General features: G+C 38.1%; 1 protein-coding gene across 4 annotated transcripts in view; it reads left to right on the forward strand.

Moving 5' to 3' along the window:
* Window positions 1–14,366, forward strand: part of PLEKHG1 (pleckstrin homology and RhoGEF domain containing G1) — a 136,248-nt gene that overhangs the window by 10,161 nt on the left and 111,721 nt on the right. For all 4 annotated transcript variants that reach the window (XM_086744981.1, XM_086744983.1, XM_086744980.1 and 1 more), the window contains exon 2: window positions 2,852–2,936. The gene's annotated coding sequence lies outside the window, so the exon portion shown is untranslated. The remainder of the gene's footprint in view (window positions 1–2,851; window positions 2,937–14,366) is intronic.

A 14,366-nucleotide genomic window follows, 5' to 3' on the forward strand; every position in this document is an offset into this window, starting at 1 on the left:
CTGCTACTTGCTTGATGCTTTTAATCCTAAACATTTTCCAAAAATGATTAAGAATGCAAAGCTTTTTTTATTAATTATTGTGATATGTTTATAGAATAACTAAGGCTATTAAAACATGCAAACTTTTCCAAGATGAAATAGAAATTGTAGGACAACTGACAGTATATTGATTGATCAATTTCTTTAAGTGTCGTCTTTGTGGTAGTGTTTCTAGTGCAAAAGTGTGCAATATTCTTATGTTGATTTTGAGAAATAAACCATCTATTCAGCTGAATTGGTCAAAAAAATGACGGGATGAAAAATTCATTTTCCTTATGGGTTGTTCTGTAGTATCGTATGCTAATATCAAGATCTGTAGAAAATGTTTCTTAAAAATTAAAGAAGGTTGAGAGAGGAGTACTCTGTAGCAGTCAACAGCTTGTGCTTTAGTTGATCTGGATGTGATGAAAGTCATCTATGTAAAGGCTTTGAAAGGCTGTTGAGTGCTTTTGGAGTTACAGAGTAATAGAATAGTTTGGGTTGGAAGGTACCTCTAAAGGCCCTCCAGTCCAACCCCCCTGCAAGGAGCAGGGACATCTCCGACCAGATCAGGTTGCTCAGAGCCTCATCCAACCTGGCCTTGAATGTTTTGAGGGTTAGAGAGTTTCCAGAGCTAAAGAATCTCTCTCAGCTTTAGGCCAGTAATTTTACTCTGGAACTAAAAAGCTGTTATTGATGAAACTTCTGTCAAACAAGAGTGCCCCTGTAAAAAGTTTAGACTTCTTCAGGATTGTCTGGTTTCCTGATTTTTATTTACTATATATATATATATGAAACCACACACATTATTTACAGATATACATGCACATGTATATATATACATACATACACCCATATATACACGTGTATGTGTGTATATTTAAATAGTGGCTGTGTTGCCAGGTATATTTGTAGGGTTCTTACAGAAATTAGTTTCTCTAGGAGTTGAAATGGAGTCCTTTGCCTTTGGAGGATTTGACACTAGGGAAACTTGCATGGACTAAATGGAAAGCAGGACGGTAATTACAGCTCACTTTGTATTTTTGTTTCGCTTAATTTACAATTTGAGGTACAGTCAGGTGGGTGGATATTTGAATGCTACAACTGTTACAGTTTAATCACAGGAACCTGGTAAGACTACTCATGTATTTCCTTCTTCAAATTCATAGAAATGTTAATGGAAGCTATTCTGTGTATTCAGTTATGAACAGAAAAATCTAAATGCAGTAAATAGAATTGTTATTACAATTGTCACTTAGTGATGCCAACAGGGAAAAATATACTCTCTTAAATTGCTTTGTGGCATTGATTTATTGCTGTAAATATAGCAGCTGAATGAGGGAAAATGTACTGATACTTCATTTAAAAAAAAAAGGTATCTCTCAGATGAAGCAGTTCTTCTATTTAAAAAACATCTGTAGAGGAGCATTATGCCACATTAGCAAGATTTAATTAATTGTATTGCTGTTGAAGTTGAAAGTAGACCGATATTTTTAAAATGGATTTTTGAAAAATAAAATCTTGCCTGTTTTTGATTTGGTTCCCCTAGACCAGATTAACTTGGACACTCAGCAGGGACTCTATTTATTCTGGCATAAGAACAAGCATGGTGCAGAGCTTCCTGGTCTCAAAAAAACTGGTGATGGTAAGAGGCCTCTGCAGTGTTCCCAGCCAGCTGAATGCCTGAGGTATTTTGCCATACAGGAAATCAATTGCAGCTGAGTGTGCACTGTTTCCACTCCAAGTATATAAACAGGCCTTATGGTGATATAAAAAAATTTAAAAAAAAATCCAGTCTTACATTCAATAGCTTGTTGAACGTTCAGAGCAAGAACATTTCATGTTTGGTTTCTGTGGATTCTTCACTGTCACCTTTGGCTGAGTCCATAGCACAGAAATAGCTAGGAAGGAGGTATAAATTAATATTGGGGTAATCTAGAACAGGCAAACATAAAGCAATGGCTTAGATAAATGAAAATAATAAAAAAGGTATCTTTGTTTAGTTCCTGGTTGATGTTCCAGTCAATGTTCTGAAGCTGGGAAGAGTTACAGATTTGGCAAAGGAAATGAGTTCTTTCCCTCATTAAATCAAGAATCCTGTGGGGTTTTTTTTAAGCTTCAAGGTAGATGAATAAATTTTGCTAGAAAAAGCTGCACCACAATTGTCTCTAAATGACTGCTTTTTGTAAAGTGGTAGAAGAAACAATATTTTCATTTGGATTTTTATAATTATTTGTTGACCTTTTGAAAATATCGAGATCAGATGCAGGTTCCAGAGAGATCTTGGAAAGTGACCCATGGCTGCCATTTGCTTTAATGGCTAGGGGCGTGTCCTTCTTTTGCTCACCAGGAAAGTGAGGGTTCGTTTGGATTGAGATTTCCAGGCATTAAAGATAATTAAGTTTAAAATCGGTGCTAGCAATTTCCAGAAGGAGCATGGCCTGAAGCTTTTGGGGTTTGGAGCTGGGGAACCCAGCAGCACTTCCCTGCTCCGCCACAGACTTACAGTGTAACCAGAGACAAACTCTCTGATCTAGATTTATAAAGAGATGTAGGTAGGCGCTCGCAGAGGTGGTAAGACTCTCAATGGGATTTTCAGAATCACATTAGTGTCTAATTCCTATTAAAAATCTGACCCTTTGGCCTGTCAGAACTGGATTCAGCCCATGCTTTGTTTTATTCAGCCGCTCTTTAAGGCAGAACGGGCAGGCAGGGCAGCGAGCATGGCTTGGAGGGTATGAACTGGGGCGAGCGTGGCCCCTCGCTGAGCTGTGGGGTTGTGCTCCCTTTTATCCCATCTCTAATTCCATAATTTCTATCCTGCTTTCTGCAGAATGCCAGAGACTCAACAGAGGAGAGGAAAAGTGACTCCGCTTTGCCTAATCTAACAGTCGTTTACTTGGCGAGTGCTCTACCAGGTAAATTTTTTTAATTATTATTTTAACTTTTTCATTATTTTTTTTTTTTAAATTAAGAGATGGTGCTTGTGAGTACCACTGGTGTTCAGTGAGCGTACCTGGAGTTAACTGTGAGGCTGCCTAGCATAGAAATGCACTATAGGCCGCTGTACTCTGTAGGCCTGAAATCTTGGCTAGCCAACACGGTGGGTTTTCTCAATGTGCACTCTAGTGAGGTTTTATGCTAATTAAATTAAAATTCTGGGGCACCTAAGCAGTGAGGGGAGATTAAGTCTTCAGTCCTGGTGCCAACCCAAAGCAATCTTTTCTTCTCTCTGAAGAAAGCAGGCATTCAGTGATGGGCTTTGTGGGTGACAGCGTGGACACTGCTATTTGGAAAAGCTCAGTGACTTATAAGTAAATAACCTACTTTGCTCCTTCCAGTGCTAATGCTGAAACCAGTGTAGCATGGTTTAAAAAGAAAAAAAAGTACGTTATGTTAATTGCCTCTCTGGCTTCTGTGACTTACGGAGAGACTACTGATATGCTGTATTAGGCCATTAATTAATAATATTTATTATTTTACTCTACTGATAGTGAGGCTTGTAATACAATTTTGTAGTATGTTTTGATGACCCAATTGTGTTCAAATGTTTATAAAATTTTAGGAGAGTGGCAACTTTATGTCAGATCCCATGCTTTAAGATTGCATAGCTTTAACTGGTGAACACTAGCAGGATTGTATAGCATTCAGTTGAAGCTTACATCTGACACACATTAACGAGATCTTACTTTCCTTTGGATCCAAGGGAAAACAGTTTCTGTAAGCGGGAAAACGTTTTGCGGAGGCTGAGAGAGGAATGACCAGAAATTCCTCTTCGGTGTTTTCTAAAAATAACAAGATTTGAATAAGGTTGCATGTTTTTAACATACATTAGAGAAAAATAATTGGTGTGACCTAAATTCAGTACACTAGTTGTCTGTGTTATTTGCTGATAGTTAATTACTAGCATATTTTTTTGTCCACAAATGTGGAGGGACTGTACATTCCCAGGTTCCACACGGCAAATCACTTTATTTAGCTTGAAATTTATGCATATCCAAATACCTGGTGACCTTAAGTTACTTACTTGCACAAATTTCCTCCCCTCCTTGATTTCCATTTAATTTCAAATGTGCTGCTTGGCCTTCGTTTCAAGTTGCGGTGGTTTTAATGTGTTTTCATGATGAACAGAAAAGCTAAACCAGACCATCAGACTCAAATAACCTCTTTTTCTGAAAGCTGAGATAACATGGCTTGTGCATGTGTCCAAAGAGGCAGAGTATTTCCTAGGATTCTCTGGGATCTGTGGCAGACAAGCGTTCACTGTGAAGTGTTTCAGAAAATTGTTGTATCAACAAAACTGGAGTGTGTGGGAATGCATCAGCTAAGGGGATAAGGCATTCAAGGACTAGATGAAGTGCATTTAGTAAGGAATGAATTTCATGGGAAAAAGGAAGAAACCTAAAATATGAGGAATGGTGTTCTGTAAAAAGAATAGCTTAATGGTTTGGGCCGATATGGCTTTAAGGGATGGATGTTAACTCTGTACCAAATAACTGCCAGTAATTTTGCCAAGTTTGCTTCATGTGCCAGACTTAAATCTGGAGGTTTTAAGAATATTTTCATTCTGAAAAACTTTTTGAGATGATGAGGGAGACATTTTATGAAATTTCTTAATATTTTGCTGTTGTAATTGTTTCAGTAAGTTGTTGGAAAGAATGAAAATGGGCTTCAACAGCTCTTAAAATCTGTCATAGCAGAGAAGGAAACCTCAGATCAATATACTTTGTTCTAACAATTCAGGATGTGTTTTAATAAGCAGTGTGTTTATGCTCAAAGTCACTACAGAAAAAGATTCCTTGAGCATCTGTGCATCACTGAATGCTTTGTTTAGGCCATGTCTTTAATGGTATGAGGGCTTGCAAATCTTTGTGGGGGTGGAGAGGAATGATGCATGCCCACGTGTGAGCTTTTCTGTAAGTCAGTTCTATTTTTGGTACGCGATGAAGCAGAGGTACAGGGCAAAAACAGGGGTTCCGTTGCGATGTGAAGGCCTATAAAAGCTTTCCTATTGAGGGAAGTGCCTGCTAGGTTCTTAGAGCAGTTGCATTAGTATCCATGGTAATATTTGGGATTTAATTTAGCATGCTAGATTAGGACCTAATGCCTTAATGAAGGCTAGCAATTTTTAGTAAGATTCTCCCAAACCATTTGTGGCTGATTGTAGTCAGACTGAAACAGGTGTAATCTAAAGTCCATCTCTAGGGTTTTCTGTTGTTGGCAATTTTATGAAAGCTGTCATTCTGCTTCAGAGTGGTGAAGCTGACCAGTGAATGTAATCTTTAACAGAAGGATCCGCAAATCTGGCTAGACTTTTCACAAAAATTAATCCAAACAACTTGTGCCAGTGACATATTGAAAGTCTAAACAGTTTGTACATTTACACTAACGGTTTTGTAAAAATTTGGTAACTATTTTTAAAAAGTCTTTGTTAATTGATAAAACGGTTTTTCCAGATGCTGCTTAATTTTCTTGTCAGTTCACATGTTTGGGATTTTTTGCTGTGAAAAAGATTAAATGAATCTGGACAAATTCAGGAATAATATAATTAGGATTTTGTATAATCTATAGACAAAGTGATTTATTTTTTTAAACATTTGTATATTAAGGTGTTGAATAAGAATTCTTACCTTTATTTTTTAAAAAAATATAAAAAGACAAGCTCGCTCACCCCTGTCTTCCCCCCCAACCACATGCTTGCTCAGACTGGTCAGTCCTTTCCCGCTGCCATCTCCTATTGTTATGGTCAAATGACCAAGGAAAAGTGTATACTTCCTTTTGTGTCCCGCAGATAGGGGTTCTTAATTGATGACTGCTGCTTTCTTTCTGGCAGAAAGGAAATGAATGGGCAGTAGTGATTATAGCACATCTGTTGTTTTCTGGTGAGCATCCTGTACAGCAGTGAAACTGTCTTGAAGACTACTTTTTTTTTTTTTTTTTTTTTTTCCTGTTCAGGACTAGTTAATAGAGGGGGTATGGGTGACGTGACAGTATTGTTCCTTTGCCACAGGTGTAGCCAGAGGAGAAAAACAAGTTGCACGCTGGAACAAAATGACTTGTTTATGTTTTCCAAATAAGTCTATTAAAAAAAAAGAGATATTCAAAGACTTCAGGGATGTACTGTGTTTTGATTGCATGGTGTAGGTAATAAGTCCTGTCTTTATAGTATAGTCACTGCATTGTAGGTGTATCACTCCAAAATCACGCTGAAAATGGCTTCCTTTGGAGAAGGGGGAAACAAAATAGCAGTTATACCAAGGACCCAAAAGCTGAAACATTCACGCAGCTTTCACTACAATTTCTAGCACGCAGTTTCGAAGTCTGTGATACCATTGTCCATCTTCTGCTAGAACATCTTGATGTGTTGCAGCATAACTCCTGGGAGTGCTGAGGAACTTGCTGTGGAGCTCTGTGGTGTGCTGCTGCCCTCCTTGAGAGGGGCTGGGGAAGGAGCCAGCAGAAGCTCCTGGCTTTACAGAATGCAGAGAGGGAAGTTTTGGGGACAGATGAATGACGGAGTATAGGAAAGGGTCTGGCATGAGGGAAGAGGACTTGAAGGTGGGGAAGACAGATGTCAGGGGAAATGGTTGAGAGATGCTAGTAAAGCAGCTGGGTGAAGAGGTATGGGATGGTAGTGGAGCCTATCAGAGCTTGTCCTCTGCATCACACTAGCCACAATTTTTCCACAATTTTTTTTTCTTTCTGACTCCTGTATTATAAGGAAGTGAGTGAAAGCGGGATGCGCTCTGTGCAAACCCTGAGTGTGCCTGCAGGGAACCTTTTTGTTCTTTCTGGCCACAGAAAGTTCTTGAAAAACTCTTAATTGAAAGAGCTCTGTAAATCTGAATCCTACCACTCACTTTGTTGTCCTATGTTCCTTCCTTTTGCTTTTATCATGTTTAATTGCAGGATTTATTCTAAGCAAGGTGCCAGTACTCTGCTTTCGCACAGACTAAGTATTTTGGTACCTAAACTGATAGTGGTTATGTTGAGCTTGGATGAAGCTGGTTAACCAAAATTAGCACACTAATTAGTGCTGCTCTCTTTCTTGGGGTTTTCTGATATCTATTGGATCAAACTGTTGGTTTTTTTTTTTTTTCAGCCCTTTCTTGTCACTTATCAAAAGAGATATTGAGATGTACAGCTTCATATCCATAAGATACTCTTTAGCTGGAAGCTTACAGTCTTCATTAAGCTAAATGGGTTTTTCAAATAACAGGTGCACCTGGCCACTAGAGATGGGAAAAGTGAGGAAGACTGTACTGTGCTGTAGGTAAACATCAGCATGGCTGAATACAAAATTCATGGTACCATAAATGAATCACGCTGCGGTTAATGCCTCGGTGATGCACATGCCCTTATGGTGCTGGTGTCAAAATTGTGACCCTTCTTTTGACCTAATTTCCACCCACAGTCTAAATTTGCAGACAGTGTGGAGTAATCAACTGTGTAATTATCCAACGTAGATAAGGTTAAACTTCTGTCATTGCTGCTTTTTCCTGATCAGATCAAACTTCAGAAAATGGAAAAACAGGTGCCAGAAAAACAATTTTAAATTGGATGTATTTTTTTCCCCTTGTTTCTAGTGATAAAGCTGGTCTGTCTTTTTTTTTTCTTTTGTTTTTTTTTTTTTAATAGTCTTGTCTAAGGGTAATTTAAGCAACTAAATAATCCTTTTGCCTTCTGAGTGAGATACACAGAGACCCTGTTCATGCCTCCAAAGCCTTTTAAACATTTCGCCGATCCCCACAGGATTTCAGACTTATCTTGCATCTGTTGGCAAGCATTATGTTGTAGCTAAATATTAGTCATGGCACCAGCCAAGTAATACAGGAAAAACCCACAGAATCAGTTGAGATCTATTTGCTCAAGTCTTTGTAAATTCCATTTTACGGATCTTTTAACGCATTATGGTAAGTTTTAGGAAAGATAATAAATTGTTAATTTGAGATTTTTGCAGTTCTAAGCACTATATTGATGTATTGTTCTCCACCTCTTGTATGACTGATGAGAATTACTTGAATATTTGTGTGACTTAATGTATTCAATTGCTATGTAGAAGTTTGCTAAAATGTTTTATTATGGGATCCTGGCTTTGGGAACAGATGTGACTTCTTTCATCCTGAGCTAAAGATGCAATATGTGACTTAGAGCAGGATTATATAGATTATTTTACAAAAGTTTCAAAGATGGGTCTTTGGTTATTGATGCATTAGTGACTATACACACAAACCAAAATCCTATTAAAAATGTAAAAATACTTGTTCTGTTGAGGCAGATATTCATTAAAGCATGATACATAACTTTTCAGTAAAAGAAACTTCAGCAAGAACTTCAACCTCTAAAAGAAAGATTAGCTACTGCTTTTATCAGCACGGACATCACTTTGAAGATACTAAACATCTGGTTTCCTTCTGGGAGAATTATGTTCTGGCCACTTGACCCTTTGTAAAAGTAAATATTTTTATTATGTTATGTAGCAATTTGAAAAAAAAAAAAAAACACAACATAAAAAAGCCCTGCTTTGCATACTTAGCTTCAGTTGCATAAGTACAGTACATCAAATGCTTTTTTGTTCTTGATTCATAAGTTTCTTTTGTAATTAAGAATTATACCAGTATGGGGTTTGATAGGAAATATAACTATGATTTTCCTTTCTTTCTTTCTTTGTTATCCTTTTTAAGAGAAAATATTCCTGTTTTTTCCCTCGCTCCCTTGTCACCTCTCAAGAGTGTGTCACCCCCACAGACACGTCAGCCCTAACTTCTTTCCTTCAGCTGTGGCTTTAAACTGTACTTCAAGGGTAAATCCAGCCTGGATTATATTTGTTTACTATATAATTTAGATGTGTGAAGTTACTTAGTAAAGATAGTTGTATATTTTGTATTTGGGTATTGCAGTCTTCTGTGGTCAAATTGAGGTTAAAGATTGTTGGAGATGTACGTTCTAATCCTGCTTTCAAGATAGAATAGAAAATACCTTAAAATCATAATGTTATATTTGTTTCCTCCATGTGGGAATAGATTACTTAAGAATAATATTCTCCATATATACAGTTTTAAACACTAATGTTGCTTGTTTTGTATCAGGATGAGAGTGAGTGGATATCTTTTAAGATACACAGTGTAGTCTTTTTAGTAAGGAAAGGCGTTGGACTTTATGAAATGTTACACTTGAGAAATTATTTTAAAAGTGAAGCCAGTCAGGAATTTTTCATCCAAAAATGTTTTGTTGGAAAATAGCAATCTATTGAAAACAGAACATTTCACACAAACAGACAGTTTTCAGCAAAACTATCAGCAAGAGAAGTTGTTGAGATGCAGGATTGAAAGAGACTATGGTTCCAGTCCGTGGAGAAATAACAATGTAATTTAAAACTGAAGTGAATACTGTCTCTCTGGAAAGTTCTCTCTCTTTTTTTAATTATTATTTTTATTTGGATTACAATCCTTCCCTGCTCTATACCGTTTCCTCACAAAGAACATGGAGGTTTCAAAATTCTACTTTTTATTTTTCCTGAAGTTGGAAACATAGCTTACTAGTTGCTTCTAGTGTATTGATGTTCATTTTTGCAATTTGTTCTTATAGAAAAGATTCTTCTGTTGTTTTAATGCGAACAGTCTGACAAATGTCAGACACCACGTGACTCAAGGCATAACAAATTATTCCCTCTGTTCGTTTTTATTCCCCATTTGACATGTATTAAAACTCTTGCTGATGACTTATCAATGAAGTTGAGACCTACTCCAAATTCTTACAAATTTGATTTGTCCTGTTTATTATTATTATTATTATTGGTTGAAATTGTCTTGCTTATGTAGAAGGCACCATAACTGCCTGTCTCTTTATTGGATGCACCAATGTTGAGGTTTTATTAATGTTCAGAGTGAAGTGAAGCCTTTGGAAAGACTTTTAGTCTCAGAGTAGAGAGCTTTTGATCAAGTGGGTTGCAGCATAATTGAGGATGCTTGTGCCAAATCTGTCTAGAATCTAAACCAAAAATAGAGAGTTTTCTGTGTTTATTTTGGGAATAGGTTTATAGTTTTAAAGTTTGCCTCATAGACTAATATTTATGAGAAATAACATTGAAGTGGACTTTAAACAGCACATTATAATTTAAAAAGTTATTATCTCTCTGAAGCACATCTGGTAATGCAAGATCTAAAACTATTAATTTAGCCAGGACAATGAGTTCTTTATGAATTGGGTCTAGCCCACTGGAATGAGTTTGCTCTTGAATTAATGATGCTGGAGGCTGGGGAGTTTGGAGTAATGATCATCTGCTGGGTTGTTGATGTCCAGCAGACTTCAAGAGACGCAGAGACGCCTGTGGTAACTTGCTTGTGCTAGCCTTAATATCTGTATTGTTACTATGCATAGAACAAGGAAATAAAAGCTAGATGAAACTATAAAATTTAGGTAATTTTTTTTTTTAAATATGTGTGTGAGAGAGGACTGTCTTCCAGGAGTGGAAGCTTACTGCTCGTATAATGGAGTGGGAGTGCTCTGTGCAAAAAAAAAAATATCCTTACAAACCAACCAAATTTAACCATTCAGTGTTTTCTGTTTTCCAGTTATTCTCCATTTCTGAGAAGAGCTTGATTTGATTCCTCACCCCCATAGGAGAGATGAGAGGCAAATACCCAAATGCTTTTCACTCTGGGGACTGGAGGAGCCCCGCACAAGTGCCATTGTGCTTCATCTGCTGTGGTACGATAGGGCGTGTGTGATAATCAGATGAGTCCCCAGCTCTTCATCCCTGTTGCTACTCGTTCCATGTACCTAGGTTGCAACCCAAGATGTCGTTTAAGTGCCTGAAACAGTAATTCTCATAAAGCTGTTTTACAGCCTTTCAGCACAGAGCAGTGTACGTTTCTTGGTATTGTCAAATCATATTTTGTCTTATCTGTACCCTTATCAGGCATAAGGATATAGATACTTGAGTAAATTCTGTAGGGTAAATAACTATAAATGAGGGAGGCATGAAATTCCCCTGCATGAGAAATTTCCTTCCCTGCCTGCTTGGATGTTGGTCTTCAAGACGAGCCACACAAGCCTGCTGCGTGCTTGCTGGAAATGAGATTAGTAGCTGGGGGTTTTCCTTTAAATGAATTGTCAGTACTGATAGAAAAATACATACTTAATTCTGTGTATGTGGAAAGCACAATGTAAACATACATTTATTTATAAATAGGCATAATAAAAATATTTTAATATCTCTGTAGCATTGTACTTCCTGCCACTGATCTTTATCACTAAAAGTAAACAAATCATTTTGCCTTGGTGATTCTTATATGTTAATCTAGGATTGCAAACCTGTACTTCCAAGATAGACTTCATTAACTATTTCGGTTTTAATACGCGCTTGAAGTGGAAAAGGAAAAATATTTTTCTTGTAATTACTTCTCTGAAAAGTGGAGTGGTTCGCTTAGTTCCTTAGAGAAATACACTGAATCTTCAGCTTCGGAGATTTGAAGCTGGTAGTTACAGGTAATCTGTTTTAACTAGTAATTTTTGTAACGAATTAATCAAATAGTTGAGTTTGTGTATGAATTTTGCTGACAGCTAACTTTGGAAAAAGACAAAATAATTCTAGACACACTATAAAGGTTATGTTAATTCAGTCCTCTGGGGTTTATGTAATCCAAACCTTGTTCCTTGGTTTTGTTTAGGCTTTTCTTTCCTCCTATCTGTTTTAGAAATAAAGCCAAATAAGAAGAATGATTTGACAGAAGCACCACATGGATGTGTGTTTTAAAATAGATTGAAATTTTCTTAGGTTTAGGTGTAAGACTCTCAAAACTTTCAAAAACAATGGATAATCTTGAAGTTTGGTAGTTACTTTGACCTACACTGTTGTTATTTTTAAGTGTGCTGGGTTCCTATTTCCCACTAACCAATTTTGAAAATTTTGGCCTTTGTTTTGTAATAATTATGATTTATTGCAACTTCTTCCCAAACTTTAATGGCTTTTGCTTAAACTGTACTGAAGTTAGATTCAAAAAGAAAACCCCAAACCTCTCAAGAGCCCCCAAACCGCAAAAAAACTCCCTTCCATTAAGGATCTGCTTTATATTTCATGCTGATGTTAGCCTGCTAGCGTCACAGGAACACCTAGACTTCAGATTTGTGTCTGGAACAGCTATGTGAGGAGCTTTCTCGCTACAGGACAGCTGGGCAGCCGCCTCTGAGCTCTCCCTGTAGGACACCTCTCGCTCTGATACAGCTGAAGGAGGTGTCCACCAGCCTTTGGGCTACACAGGAGCTGAGATGCTGCAGAGAAAGGTGTCCACAGGTATAGAGACAGAAAATGATGCTTCCTCTTAAAGGGTTTGTATCTGATCTGTTTTGAAGGTCAGGACTGAAAGGTAGAAGTGACCCCTGCCACTGCCAGTGGCATATGTGTAAGGGAAGAGTAGTTCAGTTGAATGTAGTAATACTTTCTGCTCTCCAGAGAGTATAGTTGTCTTTTATTCAATTTTTTTTTTCTTCCCCCTGACTGTTCTGCTTTTTTATGCTTGTGTGTGTCTGTCTCTGGCTCTCCAGAGTTCTTTAAATCTTTGGAGTTTGTAACTAAATTAAATCAAGACAAAAATGTTTAAAACGACATTTCAGCGAAGTCTGTGAGCATAGGTGGCCTGAGAGAGGAGTCCTATAAGGTTACATCTGTATTAAATTCACATGGGCCTAAGAACATTGCCAGGCCTGGAAGAAGATGGTTGTGTTTGCTGGTATGATTTGGGGGAATTACAGCCAGCCTTCTCCCCAGATACCTTCCAGGCATGGCTCAGTCCCTAGCCCAGCCATCTCTCCAGAGAGATGGTTTTTATGCACCCTGTTTTGGAGACTAAAATGGTTCGTGGGCTATTCTGTCCCAGCTTGCTTTCGCGCCCAGGAATGCTTTTTGGGCACAGCTAGTGCATTAATTTAAGGATAGCCTTCACGTTTCCAACGGTGAAACTCTGCAACGTGAGCTCAGCCTTTATTCAGCATCAGAGAATCTGCAGGTTGGTCCAGCAATCCTGTGCGTGTCTTCGCTGTGTGGAAAATCATGGGTCACTTTTTGTTCGATATGAGCCCATCTCCTCAGTCAGCATCTCTCTACTGCGCAGACTTTTTAGTACCTTGTTTGAGTAAACTTGCTCTGCAGTGGTGGTGTTTATTTCAAAGTGAATTTCTGGATGGGTTGTTTCATAGGGAAAAATGGAGAAGCTAGGAACCAAGGAAAATATATTTTTTTTTTTTAATAAAGAAAACACAAGAATTTGGAATTGGCTTGGCATTTGCTAAATTGACGTGTCCTGGTGGGTCAGCACGTGGTGGTGACCATTGGGTAAAAAGTGATACTGGCTTGGGATATCCCCGGGAATACTGCCCTGGCTGTGGGGACAGGGGCAGGTGTGGAAGAGAGATGGAGTAACTGTCATCAAATCTAAAGGGAGCAAATGCTTCTTCCTCCACCTCCTTCTCTTGCCTAGACTCAGTAAGGCTTGGAGTGCTGCAGAATCTCAGTTGCTTATGAGATGGAGTGGTTTCCTGCTTTTTGTGATACTATGCATAGCCCTTTATGTGTGTTTGAAATACAACAGGGAGGTTTTTTGTTAGTTGTTTTTGTGTTTTGTTTTTTTTTTTTTCCTGAATAGACTGACATCATCTTGGAGCTGAGGCAGGGCCAGGTGTTGTCCTTACTGAGCAGGGCTTCTCGCCGGATTCAGCGGAAGCTCAGCGTCGTTAGTATGCACCCTGTGTGCATGTGTTCCTCAGAGTACAAAATGTGGGCCAGGCAGCAAGAATGGAGGAACTGAGATTTTTATGTACCAAGGATGGAATTACATAACTCGAGAGCATTGTTGGAATACCTCTGTGTTTTTTGGTTCGATACATCAGTACTTAATATTTGAATAAACCATTAAGGTTTATAAATGCTTAGCTTGTGTCTTGGTAGTGCTTTAGGTTTGTCCCCCAATTACTAAACTTGGGAGGCTGTTTTGCAGAAAGTTCATTTAACTTATTTCTTCCCTTGAAAGTGGAAGAAAAGGAACTTTCATCTGAATTCACTGGGCTTAGCTCTGAGAATTCAAAAGGCTTTGGAAACTGCCTGAAGCTCTTGGTACTGACTTGAGGAATATCCCCTTGCATATTTACTTTAGTCATGCCTGTTCAGAGATCCCTCTCCCACCCTGTCCTTACTTGCGTTGATTTCCAGTACTAGAGCAGATGACCAATGAAATACAAAGCTTTGCCTCTTAAAAAATGGGTTCTTCAGGAGTTGTCAGTTGTGTTCCTGTGGCCTGATTTTATGTTGCGTGTTTACATAAACTGAAGTAACTGGAAAGACATACTCATCT

This window comes from Chlamydotis macqueenii, chromosome 3, assembly GCF_036417535.1.
Source record: "Chlamydotis macqueenii isolate bChlMac1 chromosome 3, bChlMac1.mat, whole genome shotgun sequence".
Classification (NCBI taxonomy): Eukaryota; Metazoa; Chordata; class Aves; order Otidiformes; family Otididae; genus Chlamydotis; species Chlamydotis macqueenii.